At 37.5% G+C, this 27,498-nt stretch overlaps 1 protein-coding gene and 1 non-coding gene across 45 annotated transcripts in view; both read right to left on the reverse strand.

Moving 5' to 3' along the window:
• The window catches only part of PTPRD (protein tyrosine phosphatase receptor type D), a 2,079,533-nt gene that overhangs the window by 617,877 nt on the left and 1,434,158 nt on the right, over nucleotides 1-27,498 (reverse strand). For all 44 annotated transcript variants that reach the window (XM_070590645.1, XM_070590643.1, XM_070590639.1 and 41 more), the window contains one exon: nucleotides 7,813-7,851. The gene's annotated coding sequence lies outside the window, so the exon portion shown is untranslated. The remainder of the gene's footprint in view (nucleotides 1-7,812; nucleotides 7,852-27,498) is intronic.
• Nucleotides 2,341-2,450, reverse strand: LOC139078804 (U6 spliceosomal RNA). The gene has a single exon (XR_011531918.1). It is a non-coding gene; the product is annotated as a U6 spliceosomal RNA (small nuclear RNA).

The following is a 27,498-nucleotide window of genomic DNA, read 5'->3' on the forward strand; positions in this document are numbered from 1 at the left end:
TATCTTTGACTTCTGATGCACATTGACCTGCTACAGGATAATCTCTGCTTATCCCTCCTGGTCTATTCTTCACCTTCTCCCTGTGGCTCTCAGCCTCATGAACTCATTTATGGATAGACTGCTTCAACCAGGCTCTCTTGCCTTGTAGCTTCTTGTTGGTTGCTGCAATGTGGGCACCAGTAGAATATGAGAAGGTGAAAGAAATGAGGAATTATGGCATTTATTTCCCTTGTTCTCTACCTGCCAGGGCACATGTTGTTATATATAGCTTTTTTTTACTTAAGGTCAGGCTCTTGTTGGGTGGTCCTCTTAAATAGCACAGATTTTTCTGAGTTCTGATAATGCTCTGTTCTCTCAAGCCTAGGTGTGAAAGCAGCTTCCAATTGTAGTCATTGCCACAGGCGAGAAGGGTTAGTGGGGTACTGAAAACGTCAAGTGTTTGTCACACAACAGACACAAAGGGTGTCCCAAACAAGACTTAATATGTATAAAACAGTAATTTTCAAATGGCAAGGGTTTATGTTGATTATTTTGGTATGGAAAAAATCCTCTTTGCGTTAGGGTTCATATGTCGTATGCTCATAATTTAGATTGCCAGAGTTATAAATTGCTACGGAGCGTGTATCCTGGTTACCTTAGAGATTTCTTCTCAAGTAGAAAGTGGCAATTATAGTCTCCAGGGGCCCTCGGAAATAGTATCTGTTTTTGAACTCGAGCAAGATATGAAGGCAGGAGATTTTCAGGGATCTCCAGATGTGGCTGCTCCAAAGTTACATGGTCCCACATGTTCCAAATCACTACTCCTTGGGGGAATAGCTTATAATTCATCTATTCTTCTCACTTTCTGGAAAACTAGTAAGCCTGGAGCTTTTGATTTAAATATTATAGAATTAAGTGCTTATGTGAGAAAACAGACCTATGGGTAAATAGATGGTAAAACGAGTATTAACTGCAGCAATAATTACACAGTATATAATCACCTCTGTGGTTGTTACAGGCCAAACAATGGCAGACAAGTGAGATGTTCATTAAAACCAACTGTGTTATTCAAAGTCCTGAAACTCAGAATGCACTCAGCAACGAAAGAGGTTCACATGCTATTCGTTGTCAGAGCAGCTAGGAATGCACTCCTAGTCCCTGAAGATTCAGCCTCTTACAATGGGAAAGGCTGTGGATATAGTGCTTTCGTGAATGCGGTGTAGTGACAAATTTACAGCTATTTTAACAGCTATTTTACATTTATTTAGTAAGACCAAACTAACATGTTTTTTCCCTAACGTGGTTTTAAATTCTGGTTCAAAGTTGGGATTTCGGAGCTTGCCCCTGACACTGGTTTCTATGATGATACCTCTTTGGCAAGCAGATTTTGAGGTGGTCCCCAGAGTCGCTTTCTCCTGGTGTCTATATTTTCGTTTAATTTAGTCCCCTTGAGTGTGGACAGGACATGTGACATACTTCTAACCAATTGAATTTGGCAAAGGTGGTAGGATTTCACCTCCCTGATTGCGCTGTTATAGAAGACTCCTTTTTGCTATCAGACTGGTGCTAGAGGCTCTCTTCCCTTTCTGGCTTTAAAGAAGCAAGGTGCCATGATGTAAGACAGCTTATGGAGGAGGCCGTGAGGCAATGAACTTCAGGCAGCCTCTAGTTCCTGATATAAGCCTCTAGCCAGCAAGCAACAAGAAGTTGGAGCCCTTGCTCTTAATAGTCACTAGCAAATAGATTCTGAACTTGGGAGTGAATCCGTCACCAGTTGAGCCTCCAAATGAGAACTAAGCCCCGGCTCACATGTGGATTGCATGCTTGCAGAGGACCCAGCTAAGCCACATGTGTACCTACCCACAGAGACTGTGAGATAATAAATATGTGTTGTTTTAAGCCACTGAGTGTGCAGTAATTTGTTACACCGCATAGGAAACTGATACTTGCTCCATACAAACTGAGGGAGTACCATGAGCCAAGCATTATTCATAGTACTTGAGAAGACTACAAAAGAGATAAATCCATGCAATTGAGGAGGGTATGGTAGGTGATTTCTAATATGTGTGGCTAAAAAAATTCAACAGGTAAGATACCTTCCTTTCACACACAGATATGGGGAAACTACAATGTTAAACGGCTGTTCTACTGTAAGTGCATATGAGAGCAAAGCAGATTTATGCAATAGAATTAAAATTTTTATCAAGGTCCATCAATTACAGTTTGATGCCATATGTATGTATATTTGCCATTTTGCCATTCAAGATAAGGAATCATTATTATCTGCCATGTGAGGGTGTATATCCTTGCCATTATGTTCTGTAACATCAGGTAGAAGAGTAAAACTTCACAAAATTTCACAAAACTCAGGAATGCTAAAAGAAAAATCTGTGACTTGCTTTTGCTCAGGGGCCATGCTGTCCTTCTCTGTATGGTTCCAATTTTCGTATACGTGCTTGTGAAGCGAGCACTGTGACATGCCTTTGCATTCTGTATCACTAGCTTACCTTGTCAAACATCTGTACCAAATCTATATTAGAGAGATGGTCACTGTCTTAGATGAAATTTTCAGCAAAATTTATTGAGTGTCTGGATTTCTTGAATGAAGCAGATAAATGCAACAAATCATACTAATAGGAGCAGAAAGAAAGGGAATTAAAGAGAGGGAGGGAGATGGTGCAGATGTTAATTAAAAAAAATCTTAACGCAATGATATTTGAAAACTCTTGCCAGTTCTTATATTTGTTTGTTTGTTTTCAATTTATGAGGCTTTAGGGACTTCACATCAAAGCAACAAAAGAGTGGCTAAGCCCTGATGTATCATAAAGAGCCTCTGCAGCAATAATTAATATATGGGGCCACGGACACTAGAATTAATCTTGGAAACCACTCTCAAGGTGATGGAGAGAATAAATGTGCTGTGGGAGTACCCCCTGCTGCTGCACCATCATTGTTGTGTTCTATCATTGATCACTGATGATAGCAAAGAAGTGATCACTCACAAGACAGAATTCATAATAAGTTTTCAGATATGGAAAGATCCTTACTCACTTCTATGTTTGTAACAGTCCATGTTTAATGAATACTATTTTCTTTTGTTTTCCTGTTTTTTTATTCCCTTAAGGGCACAAGCAACAAGCCTCCTTCTCTTCTTTCCCCTGCATTGGAGGCAGCACTGGAGGCCAGTTAATTCACTATTTTGAAATAGCTCTTTTGGCTACAAACTCGTTTCCAGATGTAAATATGTGGTTCTAAAAGAGTATAGAAAATCCAAGTATTAGTACTAATGCATGGTTACAAATGTATGGGCAGTACAGATAGGACCAACTCTGCCCTAAGCCAGACACCCAAACTGACATCAAAATTGAGAGACCACCTGGGTGTAACAGACACTGGGAGGTGTCCACTGTGCTTTTTCATAGTGGTGGTGAAGGTACCATTGTCAGCATTAGTTCCACAACTGGGGTCCCACTAATTCAATGCTTCCTTTCCTTCACAGAAGGGGACTCTAGGCACTGCAGTGGCTGGGCACTGTCAATGTGCAAGACAGGGTTGCTAGGTAACATGCATCCTTGTTAGGGGCATCTTGTAGTTTAACCAGCCTCCCTAGGAGACCTCACTCTGAGAGTTCCCTCAGTCTTGAACTCTTCTTGGCTGCTGCACTTTTGCCTTCTTGATGCCTTCTCATCCTCATAATCAGTAGTTGTGGCAGATAATGAACATTTTTCTATAGCAAGTAAATTGTAAGCTCTACGTAAGACTCACAGGAGAACAATAACTCTCTTTGGAAATAAAGAGGTAGCCATGCAAAATAAACAACTGTTTGGTCCATTGCTATTACCTTGTTGCTTTCTGGGAGTGTTTATTTGAGTTTCATGAGTGAAGTTGGTACTGTAAATAAAACTTCCCCCACGATCCCAAGATAAGGCTTAGTTCTCACAATCTAGATGGAAATGTGCATGTTGTTGGAAACATTATGTTGTACAATTTAGATTCCTCCTTGTGTACAAGACTCCAAATATTTCTTAATAATAACATCCTTATTTCTAATCATGCCCTAAAAAAACACCACCTAATAGCTCACCTTTTCCCTTTGAACTTTTCTACGCGTTAAATCCAATCTTACAAAAGTATAAAGGACACCTACGCAACAGCTTAGAATGAGTAAGATCACAATCAACCCGAAAGAATGCTTTATACTTGTCCAGAAATTCCATACCAGGAATACTCCAAAGAGGAAATAAGTGTGTTTATCTCTGGTAATAACAATACAGCTGCTTAGCAATCAAGTTAACTTTATTGTCATTTTTATCAAGCAGTGTGTTTACACTGGAGACAATGTGAGGAAAGAGGAATCTGTACTGGGATATCAGCACAATGAAAGTGTATTTCTAAACACAGTCAGCCTCTCTTTTATGAAGCAAGATGATGACTACTTAAAACACTCTGTTTAGAAAAGCAAAGATTATTTAAGGTTTAGAAATGTCATAACACATTTAAGGCTCAATCATTTCAACTTTTCTCCAAAATCACTTTTTCAACATTACTTATTCTAAAACGTATGGAATATGGAATATTTCATCAAAAGGGGAAGAAGATCTTGTTATATTCTGTGTGTACACGTGTGTAAGTGTGTGTGTATGTATGTCTGTGCATGTGAGTGTGTGTGTGAAGGAGCAAAAAGAGAATTATTCATTGATTTTGTTCAACAATCTGTCTAGGATAATTTGTCTAAAAAAGAATAAAACAGGTTTATTTTAATAAAATTAATTAGAAACAGTTATTTTTTTAAATTAAACAATTAACCAATCATGAGGAAGCCTCATTTTTATTTTTTCTAACAGCTTTTTTTTTTCTTAAGGAAGTTCAAGAGGCTGACATCTCACAGGGACTGTTCAATGCATGTTTGGATATAATAATTATCCTCTTCCCTGACCTCAGCAAGTATACTTAGACCAACTCAGATGAACCACAGATTTTGCACTATCAGCAGAAAAGTGGAGGCACACAGAAAAGAGGATCTTTGGGTTTTTGTTAAGGAGGAGAGGAATGCCAATATGTAGAAAGAAATATGGGACCTGGGACTTCTCTCTGCTAAGCTATCATAAGAATGCAGATGAATTGGATCTTAAAGGCACATGCAGGAATACTTGACATTGACTCTGCTGTCAGCTGGCCAAGTAGGAAAGAGTTGTAGGATTTCTTTTTTTTTTTAATGCTTACTAATGCCTTGTCACGGAGCTTGTCCAAGGCCCAGCTCTGAGTTAGTGAGACTGTCTTCCTACTTACACTCTCAGTGGTCCTCACCCTTCTTGGAAACTAACAATCACTTTTTGCGCTCCCTCCTCTTTTCCATTAAACATTTTCTCTTCACCAATATGGATAAAATCACTATGGTAATACTTCTACAAATATTTGTAACTAAAATATCATATTTCACTAAAGAAGGTAGCAGAGTTTTGTAATGTACATGAACTGTGGAAAGAGTTCTGAGTCCCAATTACAGCTCCCTCCTTTTTCTGGCTAGGTGACCTCAGTCATGTTACTCAGCTTTTCTGATAATCATCTGGAAATGGGGACAATCAGATATTCTTTACATGATTGACTTGAGGATTACATCAGGAAACATATGTGAAAGCACCCAGCCTAGTGCTACTAAAATAGGAGAGAGGGTCTTAGTTATAGTCCATTAGAGGAATGTAAGGCGCCAGATAGCAGGTGGAGATTTTTATGAGGCTGAAGGGCTTTTCCACCACTTTGGATATATAGCCAGGAAGATGAAGACTTGAGTCTTTTAAATGATAGGTTGATTTACTCCTAAAATATATTTTTTAAAGGATAAAGTTGAATCACAAGTCCAAACACCTGCAATAATCCTTGCAAAGTCATTTGTGTGGCTCGTGGGATTTCGGACAAGAGCCTCTAGGGAGCTAAAACCCAAGTGTTTGCTGGTTATGTCATCCACTAATGTTGACCAACTTCCAAATACTTTCAGGTTGATAACTTATTCAAATTCCATAACAATCTTGTGAGTAGGGAGTATTATCCTCATTTTGTCATGAAAACATTGAGGGCCAGGGCGAATAAGTGGGTCTTAATTGTGACATTGGGATTTCACCCAGTATTTTGGAATTGGAGTCAATGGGCACTTTCTACAGTACCACCATTGAACTCTGCTCAATGGTCTTGAAAAATAATGGATGGTGGACTATTAGCAAGAGCTTTATACATAATGGACCATAAATAACCAAAGGCTTTTCCCCAAGATACTTCAAATGTTGGGAAGAAAGAGACCTTTCATCATGATGATGAATGATTAACACATAATAGCCACCAAAAAAACCAATGAACAAGAGCAACAACCATAAACCTAAAACCACACTTCCCCAAGTGCTGCTAAAAATAAATCGTTACTCATTTGTATCTTTATGTCAATATAAGGGAGGTTACTTTGCTGAATCTTTATGATTTATGCTTTGGGATAGAAAAGCTGTCAATTCTACAAGGTTCCTTGGTAAATCTGTACCTTACAAATGAGATCAGCACTACTGTTAACCTTTCTTTTTCCTGCAAATAGCAATTACGGGATAACTACAGAGTAAATCTAGGGCTTTGTGTCCCTGAATGCAGGAGTAATTTGGACTATTCTGGCTGTAACTTTGAATTGTTTAACATATGCTTTCTGTAGACTAGAAATACATTTTAATAACTTATTTCACCTCTCTAAATGCATGATTTTCCCTTTTTTTAGAAGTCAAGTGATTTCAAGAGTAGAGCAGGTTTAGCATATTCGTAAGAAAACTTTAAACAAATCAAGAAACATCTTCATTTAAGTATGGCTTAAATTGAGCATAAAGCTAGACTCTCAGAAACATCAAATAATTATACGACTAGAATTTTTTCGTCTTCAATGAAATAGATAAAAATATTCAGTGCTTCCTTTTTTTTAGAACCGTTGAAGTTCTAATTTCAACTAACTAAATTGTCAAATAAGTAGCAAAGATTAAAAATGGAACTTTATCTTTTACCACGTACTCTTTTCTTTAGCCATTTCTCTCAAGTGCGACCTATTCACATATGCTGTCTCTACCTCTCTTTAGTTTCCAATCTCTACTCTCTGTTCTTACTTTGTTCTACCTCTATTTCCCTTCTTCCAAATGTTGACAATGAAGTGTATGTAATCTGTTTACTCTCTTTATTCTTATGAGTGATCTGCTCTCTTCCTCTTATTATTTTCAGTTCTCCCCTTACTCATTTGCTTTCCTTTTGACCATTATTCCTCCTGTTCTCTTTCCTACTCCATCAAATGAAGGCTCTCCCCTTATTATCCCAACACATCTTATTCCAGTGTTGGGCGTGGATCTCCCACTGTCCAAACTCTCTGGTGCTGAGTCATGGTTCTACATGAACTAGGTTTTGGGAATTAAATCAACCACTCCTTGACCTATTCTACTGATAGGCAAGAGGTAAGACTAAGACAACTATAGAAACATATAATTTATAAAGAAATTACTTTGCAAAATTTACTCTATGGATTCATATTCACTCTTGACCATAAAAGCATGCCCATTACTTTGGGCTTAAATTTCACACCATCTGTAATGTCTTTAAGTCTGCTTACCATATACAGAAACTTTGTGTAGGTTTTTAAAGCCTCTGAATAATCTGAAAGTGGTCGAAAGTTCACTTTCATTCTTCATGCTCTATAATAAAATTGCTAACACTTTTCTAAGAAGCTAAAATCTATGGTAGTAAAGAAATAGTATTAAGTAATAAAACAAAGAAAATATGAAAGACAGATTTTTTAAAAACCCAGCATGCTTTAAATCTTACTTGTTCTTTAGACCCCACGGGTGTTCACCAGACGTCTCTCTAAACAAAAAAGAAATGTGACAACAATTAAAATGTTGTGAAAATGTTGCTATTAAAATACTGCTCATTTAAGTGATGGATGTTTGTATTACTTAGCTAGTGAAAATGTCAAATTCCAAGAAGAAGTGAAATTAGTTGTATTTTGGCATTTCCCTTCATAATTATTGTTGTAAAGAGCAATTTAAAACGTTCCTTTTAAAGCAACAAGAAGCAAAGCATGCTATGATTACTCTGGGAAGAGAAATGATAGTTTTAGAATATTAGTTCAATATATTTCATAATCAAAATTGTATGTAATCTGAAATAAATAACATATATAATCATCCAATATGATTAAATTAAAAACAACAAATTTCTGTTGGAAAGTCTATGAAAATTCTTACACAAAGAAATATTCCTTGCATTGTAAGGAATTCCTTGCATTGTTCAGATTTAGTTCTTTGGCGAATACACACTAAGCCCATTGAATTGCTTTAACTAACATTACAGAGTCTATGGAAGGACAGAATCTCCCAAAATATGATGACAATATTAAAAGAAAGAGAAAAATATCTAGATTTTAAAATTGGGAAGAACAAAAGGCTTGTTAAAATTTTTAATTAAAAAACATGAAAGTTTACTATTAATATAATTTTATTATTAGAGTTGGAAAAGATACAAGTCTGTAAAAGTGTTGTAGTGTTTTAGAAGTTTCAAAAGCCATTCTAAAAACTAGACAACCATGCTGGCGTTTTCCTAATGATTTTCAATAAACTCAATCACCATGCTCTTTTTCTTTTTGTAAGAGTGTAACTGAAGAAATCAATTTTGACTCTCTGTGAGTAGCTTAAGAAAGTGGAAGTATTAATCCATTTCTATAAATTTCTAGAAAACACTAAGTGATCTTGAGTGACATAAAGCAGATCAGTAGTTTTTTGTAGACTTGGATGGGGAAGGGAGGAAGGAAGTTTTAAAAAGTCCATAAATAAACTTTTAGAATTGATGGATATATTTGTTATCTTGATTGTAGTGATGGCTTTCCAGATATATACATATGTCAAAACTCATCAAATTGTATGCTTTACCATGTACGGTATGTTACATGTCAACTATACCTCATTAAAGCTCTAAAACCAGAAGTGGAAGCATGTGAAATACGTATTTACTTTATGGCATGATGCATGGTTAACTCATTGAAAAATTAATGGAGGTTGTTTTTGCAATTTTTGTTTTAAAAGATTATCTGGCTGCTATGTGATGACCAGGTTGGCCAGAGGGTGGTTGGAAGTCGAGATTAAATTCTGTAAGGAGGCTGGGACTACTTGGTGATGGAGGTATAGGATGCTGGATGGATTTACGGTAGAGTTAGTATGTACAGAGAAAAGGCTTGCTGAAGCACTGCATGTGAAGGTAGGGCAGAGTAAGAAACCAGGGATGGTGGCCAGGTTTCTGGTTTGAGTAACTGGATGTATGGTGCTGCCATTTCCTGAGATAGCGAAGATTGGAAATATATTAAAATGTCAGGGGAATAGAAGAGTTCCATCTCGGACATATTACTTGTGAAATGCCTGTGAGACAACCAAATGGAAATGTTAAGTTGGATAAAAGTTTCTAGAACTCAGAGGAAAAGTTTGAGCTACACAAATAATTTTGAGAATTCCCTGCATATAGTTGAGAGTGTGAGGCTGCCATAGAAAGGAGGCAAACGTCATGGAACGGGAATAGAGAAAGAAACCCAGAGTCAGGATGCTGGATGGTTTATCTATTTGGATGTTTATATCCCTCCTCCCTCCCTTAAATAACCAGAACGAGAATGAAAAGGAGTTCTATAAGCTATAAACTAATGTAATTATTTCTTCTGCTCTTTACAGGCTACTTTCTAATTTTTAAGTTTAAAAGTCCACAATATAGATAAGAAAAAATATAATATTTTAGTAAACTGACCCTAATCTTCCTCCAGTTTAATCTTGAAATTATTCTCAAAGGCTCTTGGATGTCTAATTATTTATTTAATGATTATTTATAATCACCTCATCTAAAGTACACTTCTTAGTCTTGATATATCTTTTGTTATGCACATACTTTTAAAGTAAAATTAAAAGTGAAGAATAGAGCTTTGCTAAAATTCTCAAAAAGAAGTGAAAATAACTTGCAGAACTTGAACATTCTTTCTTTGCAACACGTGCATGGAATATGGAAAAAACGGTGAGATGATTTGCTGGAGGTAGCTGGAAATTCTGTATTATGATGCTCTATACTCAGCAGCTCATAAGTACTCATAGAGATCAATTATAGAAACAGAGTAAACAATTTTGGAACTATAGTTTATTATTATAAAAGGACAATAAAACAGGAATTGAGAGTGATCCATGGTAACTTGGTTTTGTTAGTTTCCCTTTGCTTTGAGCATTGCTGGGATGTTGGGGAGTCATGTAACCTTGGTAGACTTTTGTTTGTTTATCTGGGAAGTGAAAATGATACAATTTCCAAGGGTTTTGGTGAGAATAAATGAGATAAAGTAAACAAAAATGCCTTGTACAGTACAAAGTACAAAGTAACATGGACTGCACTACAACAATGAAACTTCACAGGTAACCGTGGTACCTGATATAACTCAAAAGAAATGTTCAATGAATTTAATTTGTGTATTTTATTAAATTTAATTTAGAATTTTCCAAGTCATTAATAAGGCCTCGAAAGAAATAGCATCAACTCTTCAGATATTGATGAAAGAAAATAAATAAAAGAAAACAGCATTTTTTAAAACTTTGTACACCTTGCTGACTGTGAATTTTTGACACACACAATAAAAACAAAAGGTCTGGTACTTGCTCATGGCACAGCACTTGGACTGAGCCACAGTTCAGAAATATGGCTCTTCCACTTCTCCCATTCCTCTCTTTATACTTAGTTGCTTTTCTAATTTAATAGTTTACTTTTTTTCTTCATCTCTCTACTCCCTATGTTACAGTTCATTTTTTTATTATCTCATATTTGATCAGGATTAAACAATTTGTCATAATTTTATAACTTTTTAGTTTTTATTTGTCTTTTTATAAAAATAATATATATTTTCCTTTTTACAGAAATAATTCAGTGTTCACTGTTGAAAATTTATAAACTACATTAGAGAAAAAAAATAAAACAGAAGCCATTCATAATCCTATCACCAAGAGCTAACTGTTACTGACTTTTTGGTACACAGTCACTGGTCTCTTTTCTATGCACTAACGTATGTTTTATAATCTCAGTAATGGCATCAGGTTGCTCCTGTTTTTTACTTACTTTTAATTGACATAAGCTGTTTTTCTACAACATTTTTAGGTACTGTATAATTATTTTAAATCTTAATTCATGGATGAAACATAATTCGTTAGACCCAACAAAAAGGTCGTTGTCAGGGTTTTTTCTTATATAATCAGGCCTGTGATAAACATCCTTAAGGCTATACATTTGCATAAATCATTATTATTTCCTTGGGATGAATTCCTGGACTCAGTCAAGCCTGCATATCAAATTACAAAAATTATAACACCTATTGCCAAATCGTGCTCCAAAAAGGTTATAAGATTCAACACTTCTACCAAGATACGAGTGTCTCCTTCCTCACACTGCTGCTAGTAGTAGATATTGTCATTTTTCAGTTTTTACATCTTTTGCCAATTTGATAAACAAAATTGCATCTTTATTGTTTTAATATGTGTTTCTTTGGTTGCCAGTTGAGTTGAAAATATTTTCATTTTTTTTACTCCTATTTGTTAGTTTCTGCAATGCTGATGTATTTTGCATAGTTATGTATTAGAGCACATATCTTTGGTATAATCCCTTGTAACAACTTCTTATATATTAAGGATATTAACTATAAAAATAAAACTTTGATTAAGATGATCAATGTTGACTTTAACATTTCAAGATTAACATATGCCAAGATTCATCTTAAACTCAAGAGACAGTTAAACAGCTTTCTTAGTTTGCCGAGATGCAAAAGCAATTATAAGTAGATGACTGAATTTAAGAAAGTTCAGTTTTATGCTTCCCTTTTTATTACACCAATTTCATTCAAATTCGAATCAATGTTGTATTTAGTTTATTGCTGTTTAAGTCTCTTGCAAAATATTTTAGATTGCTTACATCAGTATATTTTTATTCACCATTATGTTGGTTATGTTTTACTCTCTCTTTCCCTTGAAATTGTATGAACATATTTTTCCTTTATTATCCTCAAAAAGTAAAGTGGTGTAACTAAATTTTTCTTCACATATTATCCTAAGAGGGAGGACTTACTGGTGAAGCTAAGGTTAAGACAAGAACCATCTTGCAGTATGGTCTTTAGTGTTTGAAGAACACAAATGTGTCCAGTGTGGTTGGAGCATAATGAGCCAGGAAGAGCCTAGAATGAAAGGGGTGGGAGAGGAGGTGTAGGCCAGATCATAGATCATGTAAGGCTTTGTGATCATGGTAAAGAGTTGACCATGGTAAGGTAACAGAGAGCTATCATCACGATGATGATGAAGGTGATAAAGATCAAATTAATTACCAATCCAACAGTTTAGAAAACTGTGTCTTTTTTTTTGCCTAAATGTTCTACAGCAAGCCAGTGATTGAGTCTGGTTTCCTGTTCAGACTCTGCTTGGTTTTATTTTCTCTATGTTTTGTTACTGCCTGTAGTGGTGATGGTTTTTCATCTCTTAAGCCCAAAGTTGATTACCGCTCTTGATGTTTTTTGTTGTTTCTATTTCTTTTTTTAAGGCATTTTCCCAGTTTTGTGCATTGATTTTAGTGCTGCAGAAACATTTACACAACTCAGATTTATATAGGAATTATATTTCCAAAATTCAAACTGCTTTATTTTAATAAGAGCTATAATTAATAGACACCTTTATAGCTTTCTAATTCGCTACGTACCTTGTGTCCCAAACCCCTTTTATTTAAGTCAGGCACCCCTACTCACAAGTTTTAGCCCTACCAGCCAAAAAGGGCAAACTTCAATTAACATTCTAGGAAGGAATCTCCCCTTCACGAACCTTGTCTCCTAAACTACTCCTTTTGCTTGTTTGAACCTCATCTGCTTGAATGTCTATTTCTCTTTGGGAGTTGTGACTTTGTCTCTTGACTGGATCCTCCATTCTTTGTCCTTGGCTTTGCACATACTATGTTAGGTGTTCTTCCCTTCACTACTTCAGGTCATACCTCCACTTTCCTGCATAGCCTCTAGCACACATCATGCATCTTGTCCAGCTCAGTTATTACCCACACCTTCCGCTTTTCTGGTTGGATTTACCAAATGTAACCCGTGAACCAGGATAGAATTTGCTTCTCCCCCCCATGCTACTCTTTGCCTGCATTTAAATTAAAAATAACCTTAATTAGGGGCTGGCCCCGTGGCCGAGTGGTTAAGTTCGCGCGCTCCACTGCAGGCGGCCCAGTGTTTCGTCGGTTCGAATCCTGGGCGCGGACATGGCACTGCTCGTCAGACCACGCTGAGGCAGCGTCCCACATGCCACAACTAGAGGAACCCACAACGAAGAATACACAACTATGTACCGGGGGGCTTTGGGGAAAAAAAGGAAAAAATAAAATCTTTAAAAAAAAAAAAAAAAAAAAACCTTAATTATAAGAAGAATAAATATATATATGTACACAACTCATGCATTTGCAAGTTAGGTTTTATCCATTTGACAATAGCTGTTATATGGAAAACAAATCCTTACAAATGCATATGCACACTATAGAAATACTCTCACTTTGTTTGCAGTCATCCAAGAGTTTTAAAAATATTGAGTTTAAGGGGCTGGCCCCGTGGCCAGGTGGTTAAGTTTGCGAGCTCTTCTTTGGCTGCCCCGGTTTTGCCGGTTGGGATGCTGGGCACAGACATGGCGCCGCTCATCCGGCCATGCTGGGTTGGCGTCCCACACAGCACAACCAGAGGCACTCACAACTAGAATATACAACTATGTAACGGGGGACTTTGAGGGAGACGAAGAAGAAGAAGTAGAAAAAAAGAAGTTTGGCAACAGTTGCTAGGTCAGGTGCCAGTCTTTAAAAAAATAAATAAATAAACATTGAGTTTAGGAAGCAAATTTTCCTGAATTACTCATAAATATTTTAAGTTTTGGACTTTGGCGTCAGTCTTATTGGCAGGAAGATTGTAGTATAATTTTAAGAGTTGATATGGGGCTTTCAACGAAATCAGTTTCCCTAATGCCAGTGGAAAGCTCTCAATAAAATCACAATATAGGTGGAAAGTCCTACCATGTATCACAGGGGTACTGCGGGTTGTAACAGGGAATGAACTGGCCTGAAGGGGTAATAGAGCCTTTGGTGATGTGGAGTTTGTGTGTCTCTAAGTACAGATTTTACACTTTTATGTAAGATCTGCTTTGTCAAACTTACCCGGGGTTTTTATAATATGTTAATGAGTCATGCACTTCAAACTGACCACAATTTGGCCTACTGACAATTTCTATCTTATATAAAATGATAGTAACATAAAAAATCCCCTGTGATGAAGAAAATATTAGCCACATTTAGCTTCTTTACCCTCTACAACAGGACTCCTTATTTTAATCGGTAATTCTTTGTGTGAAATCTCATCAAGCACACTTTGTGTATGCAAACATAGAACCCAGCACTGCATCTACCACCCCCTGACAAAGCATTTGCCACAGCCTCTAAACACATCCATGGAGTAAATGCACACAACATCCCTATCACAAATGATGTTGGAGATTCTTTATCAAATCACTTTTTCCAACACATTCTTTCATTAAATCTTCTCAACTTGTTTCTAAGAATTCCTCCATACCGATAACATAATCAGACAGTACTTTTTGGAGCTCACTAAATTATGTCTTCCATAGTACGATTATGCTCACTATTTTTCAGATATCAATATTCTCATCATTCCATATAGAAATAAATCACAGAACTAAAATTATACTAGTTTCACTTTACTTTCCATGTAGTACATGTGATCCTTCTATTTCTGATATTTTACTTATCCTTCTAAAATAAGAATAAGTGTTATATTTTGGAAAATAAATCTTTACTAAAACCTATAAAGTTAACCTGATAATGAAATTAGTGATAGTATAATGTGGAATCACAGCCAACTGGTAAATAATATAAGGCTGTTGATTAATAAAGTCTACTTATATACTTGTATTATAATAATTCCATACTATCATCATACCATCAACAAATATTTACAGTACTTTCTCTGTGAAAGGCACTCTGTTAAGTGATATGGGAAACAGAGAGAAGTGTCCGCCCTCAAGATACTGACAATTGGGCCACAGTGATTTCTCCTGCTTTAATTACAAAAACTAGCACACAGGACATGCCAGCTGAGTAGCATAGAGAATAATTCTCGTGAGATGAGATCATTGTCTTGTGGTGGTGAGGGAAAGCTCCCCAGGAGAGTTAGAACTTAAGCAAGGAAAGCCTAGAGATATTATCAGGATCTAATTATGTTGAAAGAAGGCAAGTTATAAGGGTAAGTGAATGAACTAAGAATGTAAATGGGAGACACAAAGTATGTTGGAGAGCTGTGTTGTCCAATACGGTAGACACTAGCCATATATGGTTTTTGAGCACTTCCACTGTGGCTAGCCTGAATTGAGATATGTGATTTCAAAGGCTCAATATAAAAGAAAGTGAAATTAATATTATTACATAGTGAAATGGTAATATTTGGGATATATTGGGTTAAGCATAATACTATTATTAAAATTAATCTCACCAGTTTCTTCTTACATTTTGTAATTTGACTATAAAATGTAAATTATACACATAGCTCACATTTGAGACTTACAGTATATTTTTATTGGATAGCATCAAGTTATTGAGTCATTGTAAGGATTTACAATGGTTTATTAAATATGTGTTTTTAAGAAAAGTATTCAGGCTAAAAAGTGCTGACTGGTTAGGAGAGGCTAGAGACTAGAAATATAGAGAATGATAACCTAGTCAACGGCCCACCCATGAGGTGACAAGGACCCAAGGAAGCAGGTGCAATGGGGGAGAGACAGTATGACAATAAATACTTTTTCGTGTCTGAAAACTTTTACTCAACAAAATAGTTTTTTAGATTGTTCCTATTGCCAGAGACAGTATAAAAGAAGACTTTCAGAATAACCAACTCCAGTGACTAGACACGGAAATTGAGAGAGGAAGGAATCAATGTGCCTGATATTGTAAGCTGAGGAGACAGGGAGAATGATGATGCAATTGATGGAAGTGAGGAATTTGATGGGGGAACCTGACTGTAGGGAGGTTTTTAAGCCCTGATATGTATTGTAGTGGTGGAGTTCTGATAGTGATTGATCTCTCTATGGAATGAAGAATGTAAGGAACAGGTAGGTGGCTAAGTCTGATCAAAGGTGTAAATCAATGAATAAATGTACTTAAGACTTCTGTAAAGGAAAGTAGAATCCAGCGAGGAAATGGTCAAATTAATGATAGAGATTAGAAAACCATCTTGGTAGAATTGAAATTGAATGTTAAATTCAAGGGTGATGTTATGATTTTAGGTGATGACTTTTTTTTTCATGAGGATGACTGGCCTTGAGTTTACATCTGTTGCCAATCTTCCTCTTTCTGCTTGAGGAAGATTGTCACTGAGCTAATGTCTGTGACAATATTCCTCTATTTTGTATGTGGGACGCCACTACAGCATGGCTTGATTGGTGGTGCGTAGGTCCATGTCCAGAACACGACCTGCGTACCTTAGGCTGCTGAAGTGAAGCACACAAACTTAACCACTATACCCCTGGGCTGGCCTCAGGTGATGACTTTTTTGACAGTTCAATTGTAAAGCCAAGAATTGAGCCACAGAGAATACTGACATTTGGAGGTTGGAGGAGGATGTTCTACAAAGATAAATTGATCAGCTATGGAAATGGGGGGAGAACAAAGACAGTGTGGGATCATGAAGCTTAAGGAATTAAAAAATATCAGAGAAGAGAAACCAGCCAACAAGAGAAAATATTTTAAGAAATGTGTAAAAGAATGTAGATGGCATTTTCCTATTTAGCATCAAAATATTAATTGCCAGGAATGCAATCCTCAACCATAAAATCTAAGAAACACCAGATGTTCCATGGTCTGTCATTCCGTCTTTGGATCACGAGGGCTTGTTTCCAGATGTTTGCCCCTTTCTCATTCTCTGGTAAGTATGCCTCTCCCATAAAGATTCTTCTGAAGAGAGTCAGATTTATTGTTTTCTGTAGCATTTACTGTCTGTATCTTCAATCAACACTTATCACACAATGCCTAATATTGTCTTTTTCGTACATACTATTTCTTCTGAAAGTTTTGTTTCTTGTACTCCACCTGGCTGCCTCCTAGGATTATCCTTAATGCTTAAAATACTCCATTCATTGAGGAAACAGAGCTGATAAAGAAAAATCAGGGCTAAGGCTAGTCAGAAGGCTTGAGCTGGACTGCTGAGCACCACAGTGCTCCCTAGGACCGGTTCAGCGTCATTGGTTTTTCATTTCTCCATCAGCTTTTATCGTTTATTTCTCTTTGGGACCTTTGCTGCTGTTTAAGAGTGGAACTCACATTTATTCATTCATTCATTTAACAAAGCACTAAAATATTTAGAAAGTTATAAAATGAATTCAATATGCATCCTGCTTACCCTTTACTGCAATTTATGTATGTGTTTGCATGTCTCACGTCCATACTTGAAGGTAAGATCCTTGAGGAAAGAACTGGTTACTATACACCTTGTAAATCTTTGGGTTCTTAACGCCTAGATGGTTCTTGGCACCTAGTAGACTATCAACTCACACTTGTTGGAGGAATATATAAATCAACTTAAGTGTGAATTCCTTCCTGAAGGAGCTTACAGACTGAGGAAAGAAGACAAAATACATGCACAAGTAACCAGAGCACAAATAGAAAGGAGATGTCTGACAGAAGGAATACTCAGAGAAAAACGTATTAGGGGTTAGGCGAAAGAAAAAAAATGTCTCCCACAAGGGGTGGGAGAAGGCCTCCTGGAGAAGCTGGTATTTGAGCAAAGCCAGAGGAGGGCAGAATTGGAAGGGTGAAAAGAGAACATTCTACTGAGGGGAACAGAGCCTATTGGTCCTATCTAAAGATTTTTATCCCTTCATATTTATTAAGAAAAAACACCGATTTTCCATGTCTGCTTAGTTTTTACTTGAACTCCTGTGATCACTTTTCATTTACAAAAAGCTTTTTTTTTCCATAAAAAAATTCCTTACAATATGTAGCCGCACAGCCGAGTTTTATTTTAAGGATAACAGCATTTTTACCTCCTGTTTTGTGTGAGGGTCTGTGGGTTGTAGAAGATGAGAAAAGAGAGTTCCCAGCTGCCACAGCCCAACAAAACCCCTGAAAATGATGACTGCATCCATTTCCACCCAACGCCACATTCTGAAAGTGGTCTTTTTGAAACAAGGATTGCAAATAACTGCTGCTTCTCAACACTGCAATTGCCTTTCATGATGCGCTGTTGCTGTCTCCATGCTGACGCAGCTCCCAGCATCAGCACCAGCCTGCCTTCGAACTGTTGAGGATATTTCAATCCCAACAATAAAAGGAGTATCCTACAAAAACAGAGAGGTCTTGTTTTTAATAAGCTGAAATTGACAAAACGGGCAGTCATGAAGTAAAAATGATTATGAGTGAGGGAAATGGAAACGTAGTGAATGCCCTCCTCTCTCCACCTCCCCCCACACCTCCCCAGGACTAGGCAATGTTCTCTATCTCTGGATGATGCTCTGAAAAGATATGCACAAATAGGAGCGGGAAATGAGTACCAGAAAAATAGATACAATTTAAAGGATGTGACATTTTCTGTATGTACAATGTGCTGTGCTGGAAGAGCTTGGGTGTTAGGATGAGCTTTGTATCCCAGCTCTACCCCTTACCCATTTTTTTTTTTAAACTTGCTCAGTTACTTAACCTTTCCAAGTTTGGGTTCCTGCAAATGGAGCTTGTATTAATTACTTCTCAGTGTTGCTGTGCGGGTATTTAGATAATGTCCGTCATTATACCTAGTCGGTTCAGAACAAATGTCAATGTCTTCTCTTCCAGCCTGCCTTCCTTTCCCTTCTCCATTGAGTGCAAGAACACGAGGGAAAACTCTCTGTAAGAGGCTTCTCGGACCAGTAGTTTCACTTCAGATTATTGGAATGTGGGCTGCGTTATCTTTCACATTATTGAATGTGAGAAGATGGTGCTAATTACCCACCATCTGTAGTGTTTGTACATGTACTTATTGCTTCCCAATGGAGATGCATTTGTGTGCTAGGAGAGGCAGCTGTACTCTTTCTCTCTGTTCTTCCGTGATCTTCATCTCTCATTTGGCTCATTGGGTCTAGCCCATGGACATGACACACAATTTGGCAGTAATCAAATCAGTGTTTTCAGACAAAGGCTTTCTTTTTCTGAGGATGTGACAGGGTTAGAAACACCAAATTTTATTGTTGGAGAAGGCCTTGGAAAACATCTGATCCAAACTCCTCATACAGATGAGGAAATAGAGACCTAAGAGCTAGCTTGGACATAAGAACCCAAGTCGTAAGGAAAGTTAATGGCCAGGTTTGGATTAGAACTCAGATTTCTGCTGCTGAGTCCAGGGAACTTTCTAGTCATTCCCACACCTCTCAGAGAGAGACATCATTCCATCTTTTCCAGAAGAACATACAACCACAGTAACTGCAAATGTGACATTCAAGGCCAGCCACATGAGAATCTGTAAACGGATGGCTCTGATTATGACTATCATTTGGAAAATACTAGAGATAACCACTTGGAAGATTATTTTTCCTTTTTTGATTGGTAACAATTCTAAATGAACCCTTGTTTAAACACCCGTAGGCATGCACATGAGCATGCACGTGTGTGTGCACAAATACATACATACACACACACACGCACACGCACTTCTCCTGTTCTCTCTCGGAATGTGTTAGTTGCCCAGGCGGTCTCATTTAGTGACTGCACTATGTCTAGAACGAAACACCATGACTTTTTGCTGTTGGGACTGCGGTATGCAAATTGACTGGAGTCAATTGTACCTGATTTTCTAAATTGCCTCTGTTATAACAATTCTCCCACCCAGTAATAAGCCATTGAAATCCAACAATGGGATTGATTACACATTCCTCACTCTGGGGAAACTCCGTTAGTTTTACCTGAATGAAAACTACAGAACAGGGCCCAACTTGAGGTAAGTAGTGTACAAAATTCTCTAGGAAGCACAGTAAAAATAAGTTTGGAAAATCTTAAACATCTTTCTTTAGCCACAGGGAATATCAAGCAAACAGAATTTTATTTACAAGTCACATAAAGACATGCTTAAGTGAGTACTGCTCGGTGTAGTCCAGAATTGACAGAGCTCGTGTTTATTCTACCTCTGTTCTTAGGATAGACAGTTGATCCAGGTGAATCCTGGAGCCTCTATAGCTCAGTTAGAAATCCATATATAGGGTAAGTCTCCAGCTTGAGATTTTCCAATTTGAAGCTACAGGTAACTAGTAGTTGGGAGATCTGGAGAGGAGTCCCAGCTCTTCATTCACCAGCTATTTGTTGTTGGACAAGTTACTTAACCTTTTTGAATCTCAGGTTTCTAATATATAACTTCAATTTTATTTTTTTTATTCTATTTTTTGGGGTGGGGAGATTGGCCTTGAGCTAACATCTCTTACCGATCCTCCTTTTTTTTGCTTGAGGGAGATTGTCGCTGAGCTAACATCTGTGGCAGTCTTCCTCTATTTTGTATGTGGCATATTGCCACAGCATGGCGTGATGAGCGATGCATAGGACCCCACCTGGGATCCAAACTTGTGATCCCTGGATCGCAGAAGTGGAGCACGTGAACTTAACCACTATGCCAACGGGCCAGCCCCTAACTTGGGTTTTAAATACCTGCCTCACACATTTCCCCAGCTTGTTGTGAGGATGAAATGAAACCATGTACAAAAAATGACTTGAAAACTGTTAAGTGCATTGCAAATGCGGGAGATTATTCTTATTCAAGGCAGTCTATTTTGCCGAGCTTCTGCATAATGCCATAAGATGTAGAACTCAGCCCCTAGTGAGGCTGGACTTCTCCTGAGCTAAACTCTTACACAGTGGCTGCAGGGTAGTCGGACTTTGGACTCAGATAAACCTCTGTTTACATCAGCCTCCCATTTACTGGCTCTGTGTCCAGGGGCAAGTTACCCAACTGTCAAGACTCATTCGTAAAATAGGCATAGAAGTAATACTTACCTCACAGGGCTGTTGTGAGAATCAACAGTGCAGGGTATGGGACGTGAACACCATGTGATTAATGTTACTTGTTTTTGTTATTAGCAGAGAATAGCTGTAACATGCAGGAATATTTACATGGTGTCTTTTTCAGAACAAGCAAGAACCTTCAGTGCCTGGTGCAGTCTGAAGTGTGGGCCAGGGTTATTCAGATTTCTCTCCTCTTAGCAGGAGCGACTTCTGAGGCCCTGTGAAAGGCCTGATGTGACATTGCAGCCCACGGGATCTCATTCTCTAGCTGGTGAGTTCCTGGAGTGTAGGAGTGGACTTTTTTGCATCTCACCAATACTAGTATTCATAATGCCTAGCATAGAGTCCGGCAAATGGCCAGATGCTTAGGAGACACTTTCGCATGAATGAGAAAGAAATCTTTGACTTGTATACAGACAAACAGGAAGGAAAAATGTGAGACTTCATTCTTGCAATTGAAAATAAGGGAAGAGATTTTCCTCTCCTCCCTTTTTATCAGAATGTTTACCTCAGAGACTTGTAAATTTAAGTTCTGTCTCTGTCTCTTTGAAATGTATCTTTTCAGAAACTAAATAGCCTTTTGTTAACATTATGACCTAGGAATATCTTTCTCAAGGACCTGAGAGCCACATCTTTGAAATACAAATACCAAGGGTGTAGCAACTCTATCTCCCAGTGTTGGAGGGAAGTTAGGAGCCTAAACTCATTGGCCCCTTGCCCCAGGTTCTAAAACTCCTTCCTGTCATAAAGATATGAGGGTTTTTGCCCCCCACCCCCACCTCTTTTGGTTAAAGTTAACTGGCTAACATAGAAGGTCACTCCAACTACTAGGTGAAGTTGGAATGAACGCCATGTGATCAATGATGCTGAGTCCTCTTTCTTGCGAACTACTTATTGTTTGTCTTGAAAACATGTATATAATGAGATGTATCTGCTTAGCTGTATCAGAGGGTGAGATTTCCATCTTCCCAACCTCAGTAGATTGACTGTAACGCATATCACATTCTGGTTTAATGCTTATTCAATATTAAGAGTGTTTTCTTTCTCTATTACCTTTGAGAAGAGGATTTCTGTGTTGGGATAGGAGGTTTTTGTTTTTTAATGATATTTCCCCAACCTTTGCTACACAGAGTATCAGGTTTCCCAGTCTGAATGGTATCTGATGAGGATGGAGATAAAGAAAGTCATATCAATCTGACTAGGCTATGCTCTGTTTTAGACAATAAGCTGCATTTTTCTAGGATCTTTCATTTGCAAGCTGCGAGGCGTTTTATTACTGAACTGGGAATAGGCAGCACTGGAATTCCTGGCCCTTCCATGTGAAATAGAAGCAAGCCCAATTTTGTACCTAGTTTAATAAATCTGTGGAACTGATTACATGGGAGGCACTGAGAAGGTGTGAATCATCCTTACTCTTCCTAAGGAGCTGAGAATTTCGAAGACTAATGACGGGCAGTTTAAATGCTACTGTTCTTAACTATTTCTTTGTGTAACTATAAACATTCAACAAATATGCCTACCTCTTTTGAAACTTAACTAGGTTATTCTTCAATTGAGTACGATTTAAGTGTTTCAACTGACTGACTCACTAGCAAAGATTATTCCCTTTCTGCCAGCCAAAGAAAATCGTGATTCATTAATCATAAATTCTCATTGGCTTCTGGCTAGTGTTATCCTCATTACTTGCAAGTTTTCTAGAAATTAAAAAATGCTTGGCAGTTTGTATGGAAAGGGGGGATTTCCAGAACCTTTTCTAAATAATGGAGGAAATAATGCTCTGCTAAATAGAGGAAAAACTTAAGACAGCTTAACACAAATAAAATACAATAAGCAAGTAAAGATATTGAGACAAAAGGAAAATAACAGTTAAAACAAATAAGGGTCGAATTGTTATAGTCAAGAGGAACATAAAGAGAAATGACTACTAAATGTAATGTGGAATCCTGGATGGGGTTCTGGAATAGAAAAAGGACATTAGGTAAAAACTATGGAAATTTGAATAAAGTATGGACTTTAGTTAATAATAATGCATCAATAGTAGTTCATTAATTGTAATATAATTAAATGTACCATTCTAATGTTAGATGTCAATAATACCGGAAACTGAGTGTGAGGTATAAGGAATTCTCTGTCAAGGAAGGAGAAGAGCTTAGACAAAAATCCTAGGTGAAAATTCTAAAATGTCGTATTTCTCTTTATATCCTGAAGCCCCGGCATAGTGTATACTGAATGGAAATTCTGTTTAATATTTTCCCTTCCTCCTCTCCTCTTAGCCCCATTTTCTTACCGCTTCCCCTTACACATACATCCCACTCTGTTGGTAAAATTTATGCCTTATGGTTGAGCCCAGCCAAGTTTTGACAAGAATAAAGCATAGAACACAGCCTACACCAAGAACTTTGGACATTAGGTATCTTCTCATAGTTCAAAGAACTGGGCTGCTTCCAACTGTCCTTAAAAATAAAACTTAAATTAGTTTGGACGCTAATGCACAAAGACTTACACTCCCACAGTGCAAGTTGCAAGACTGTCTACTGGGTTAAATACAAAATGTCATCTACACAATGGTAAATCCCTTTAATAAACCTATTAATATCAAGAAGTAATTCATCCTGTGCCTTGTATGAGGCATTAAATCTAGCCCAAGTCCAAACCAGAGAGCCTCCCAATGTGTAGCTCAGGATAAAACAACTCAGAATGTCAGAATTGGAAAGGATCTTAGAGACTATTTAGTCCAATGCCTTCATTTTACCGATGAGTAAACGGAAGCCTGGGGAGATTGCCTGATTAGTCAAAACTCCCCCAGCTTGTATGTTTGCATGTCACTTCATCCCATAAAGAGTATGAGGTAGGACTAAAGAAGAATGAAAAAAGAATCTGTAGACAACAGTTTGTGCTAGTGAATGCGACCTTAATGATTCAATCATGAAGATTAGCTTCTCCAGGGAGAACTTTGCAGAAGTACTAAGCTTTATCAACAGGATAGACAGCAGGGCTAGTCCACTCAAGGAGAGAGCATGTCTATCTGCTATAACTACAGAGTTCTGAAGAGAGTTCCCTGCTCTAAAAAGTACCCTGCCAACTGCCAAATGAACTCTGAGATTTCTTTAGCAGGCAAGATCAACTTTATTCCATAATTAAAGGCTGAAGATAAAAATATCTTTGGAATGATTCCCTTTGTTTTTCCCTTCTTTGAAAGGGTTATCAGGTGGTAGAGGGAAGCTGCCCAGCAAAAATGGCCACAAGGAAATCCAAAAATCACTGGAGGATAAGCATTTAAAATAAGCTGGGAAGGGTGGAACAAGCCTGCTTTTTATAAGGACCGAATTCTTGGGAGTTCTGATTTCAGGGCACCTAGGAGCACAGGGAGAGCCAGCACTGATGACTGGCTGACAGTCAAGCCAGGACTTTGGAGGGAGGCGTGTATGCTGTTGTATTTGGTCTATCTGGTTTAAGCTGTGTAACTTTGGGAAAATCAATGAACTTTTCTGAGCCTTAGTTTCATCGTCTATAAAATGTGAATAACTTCACAGAATTGGGTAGAGGACTCAAATTAATGAACTACATTAAAAGTTGGAAACCCATAACAAATGTCAAATACATAAAATGTGAAATATATCTTTCTTTCTTTTCCCTTTCTCCATTCCCACTTCCTGTTCCATGTCTAGATACAAAATCCTCAAGAACACATAATATTTCCAAATAGTCACAGGATGTGGGATGAATAAGAGATCAAAAAAGAGAGTGACTAGGAAGACAGGGAGAAGGTGAGAAGACTATGTACATTTGATATCCTGGTAAGGGGGCAAGAGGGGAGCTGGTCAGCTGGGGCCTGACCATGCAGCACTTTGGGCTAGGCTGGCTAGTCCATTGCCTTTCCTTATTCCAGCTGTGTTCGTTTTATTTTCTTCAGCAAATTCTCTTCCATTGTACTTGTAAGCACTCCCAAATAGAAATGATAGAGTCTGACAGAACCGAACGTGTACAAAAACGATTAGGATTCTTTAAGTGGGACTAATTCAATGTTTGTTCAATGTATACAATAACTATTATTCTTATTTTTATTTAAAATTTTTCCCCGACAGGAAGTGTCTTTGAATCCCTACTGAGTGACACATACTTTTTAGAGGTTTTGTTATATTTTCATGGATATTACTTATAAATAGTATAAGGAGATAATGGCGAGAAGCTCCTGCCTCCACCAAAATACTAAGGTGAAAAATAAAGAACTAAGGAAAGATTGCTTTGCTTTTTGAGAGTTAAGCGGTAAAACAAATATAAAGAATCCAAGCATATGTGTATAAATTCTATACATTGAGCTATATAAGTGTATGGCCATACAAAGCTATGCCTTAAACAGGCAGAATGGCCTCCAGGCTAAGGCCTAGCCTGGAACAGAATTGAAGTTATTTACATATTTAGAGAGAACGTGTCAATCAGAAGGCGTGTTAGCAACAGAAACAGAGGATGCTGAGAAACAAAGATTGGTAGTGAAGGAAATCTTACCCCACTCAAGGGACTGGCTTCACTAGCTCCAGACCCAGGTGTCAAGGCCTGTCCGCAGCTCTAACGCTTCAGTGAAGGCAGATGCCCCCGGAATGCCCATCTTGGTAACTCACGCCCTGTAATCTAGGGGCCATGAATTAAGGCCTGCAGGGCTAAATCCAGCTCACCATCCCTTTTTTGGTAAATAAAATTTTTTGGACTATAGCCATGGCCATTCATTTATGTATTGTCTGTGGCTGATCTCTGCCACAACAGCAGAGTTGTCATCACAGCTGTGACTGAAACTGTATGGTCCAAAAGGTGAAAATATTTACTACCTGGCCCTTTGGGAATCTCTACTGAGTGCCACATACTTTTCAGATAATTCAGTCATCTTGCCTTGATTTCATGCTCCTCAAACAACTTTTTGATTCCACGTTGTTAGTTTGTTTACTTTTGTGCATACTTTGTACTGAGAGAGAGAGAACTTACAGAATAGTAGCATCTTTTCTTTCTGATAGCATCTTTTTCAGTTCCTACCTTACAAATGAAGAAGGAAAAATTCAGAGAGAGGAAGAAAGCAAACCAGCATTTACTGAGCATCTATTCTGTTTTAGGCTCACAGCTGTTTCCTTTATAACGCCATTTATTCTTTCCAAGCCCACATAAGAGATATAAAACTCAAGTGCCTGTTTTCACAGATGTGGAACTGGAAGCTTAGAAAGGGTAAGGCCGCTTTAATTTGTGAGCAAAGCCAGGATTTGAAAGCAGGTGCTCAGATGCAAATACTTTTACTCTGGGATGTTTTCACACGACCTATAGCTCCTGGCAAAGTCTTCTGATGTTAGGTTTAAGAAAGCAGCACCATATGCCTTGGTCTCTTCCTCCCACTGAGGTGCACTGTTGTTCTTTAATAAACACAGATTAAGTTAGAAAATCCTAGAGATTTTAAAGGTGTAAAATTTTAAAACAAATCCTGAACATTTATACTGGGGTGTAGAATCTTAGCCAGCTACTTTACATATTCAACCACGCTCTTGCATAAAGAAATTGGTGGCACGATGGCCTGATGCTCATAAATAACAGTTCCTGAAAAAAAAATTTTTTTTTTTTCAAAACTGGTTTTGTACTTGACGTGATTTAAATGTTGTACTTTGAATTCACTGCAGCAAGAGCATATTTTAGAATTTCTAAAAGCTGAACAGAATGGAAGGTTATCTATAACATGAGCATAATCACAGTCATAATATCTGTTTAAAATAAAACACTGAAAAGAATTAAATGTTCCCTTCAAGCCAAACTCAAAGAAATTTCACGAAAAATAGACTGTAAACTTGCAGTTAATGTTGCTTGCTGAGACCCATTCTTTAGGAGCTCAGAACCTCTGAAAAGCTTTCGCTTATTATTTCTTCAGTGCAAAAGGAAACCAGCCTTTGGGAATAGAGCTGGTCCCACCCTCTCACACAGTGTTCACTGTCCTGATTTTTATTTGTAGTTGTTCTACCTGACTGTGCTTCTTGTCTCTTATCTAGATTGAAAACTCTTAGATGGCAAAGTGTATCTCCAAGGCATTTCATTTACTGATATGCAGACTATGGGTGTTTCATAAAAATATTTGCCAAAGCATCATATGATTATAAGATAAGATTTTTAACCAATAGATTATTAATGGCAATGTATATAAAAATATTCAAAAAGAAAACTCTAAGCCATAAAAAATTTATTTTTCCAGTTCTTCTCTTTATTTTCTTAAATAGGGAAATAGAACTAAACCCTGAGGACACATAAACTCAAGCGAGTAAATACATTGAAACCCAGAAGTTATCTGGAAAATTCTAGTCACAGAAAGTTAGCACTGGAAGGCAGCTCTGAGACCACCTAATTCAACTCGTTATATGAATGCATTTAAATAAACCCTAGAAG

The sequence above is a fragment of the Equus przewalskii genome, chromosome 22 (assembly GCF_037783145.1).
Source record: "Equus przewalskii isolate Varuska chromosome 22, EquPr2, whole genome shotgun sequence".
Lineage (NCBI taxonomy): Eukaryota > Metazoa > Chordata > Mammalia > Perissodactyla > Equidae > Equus > Equus przewalskii.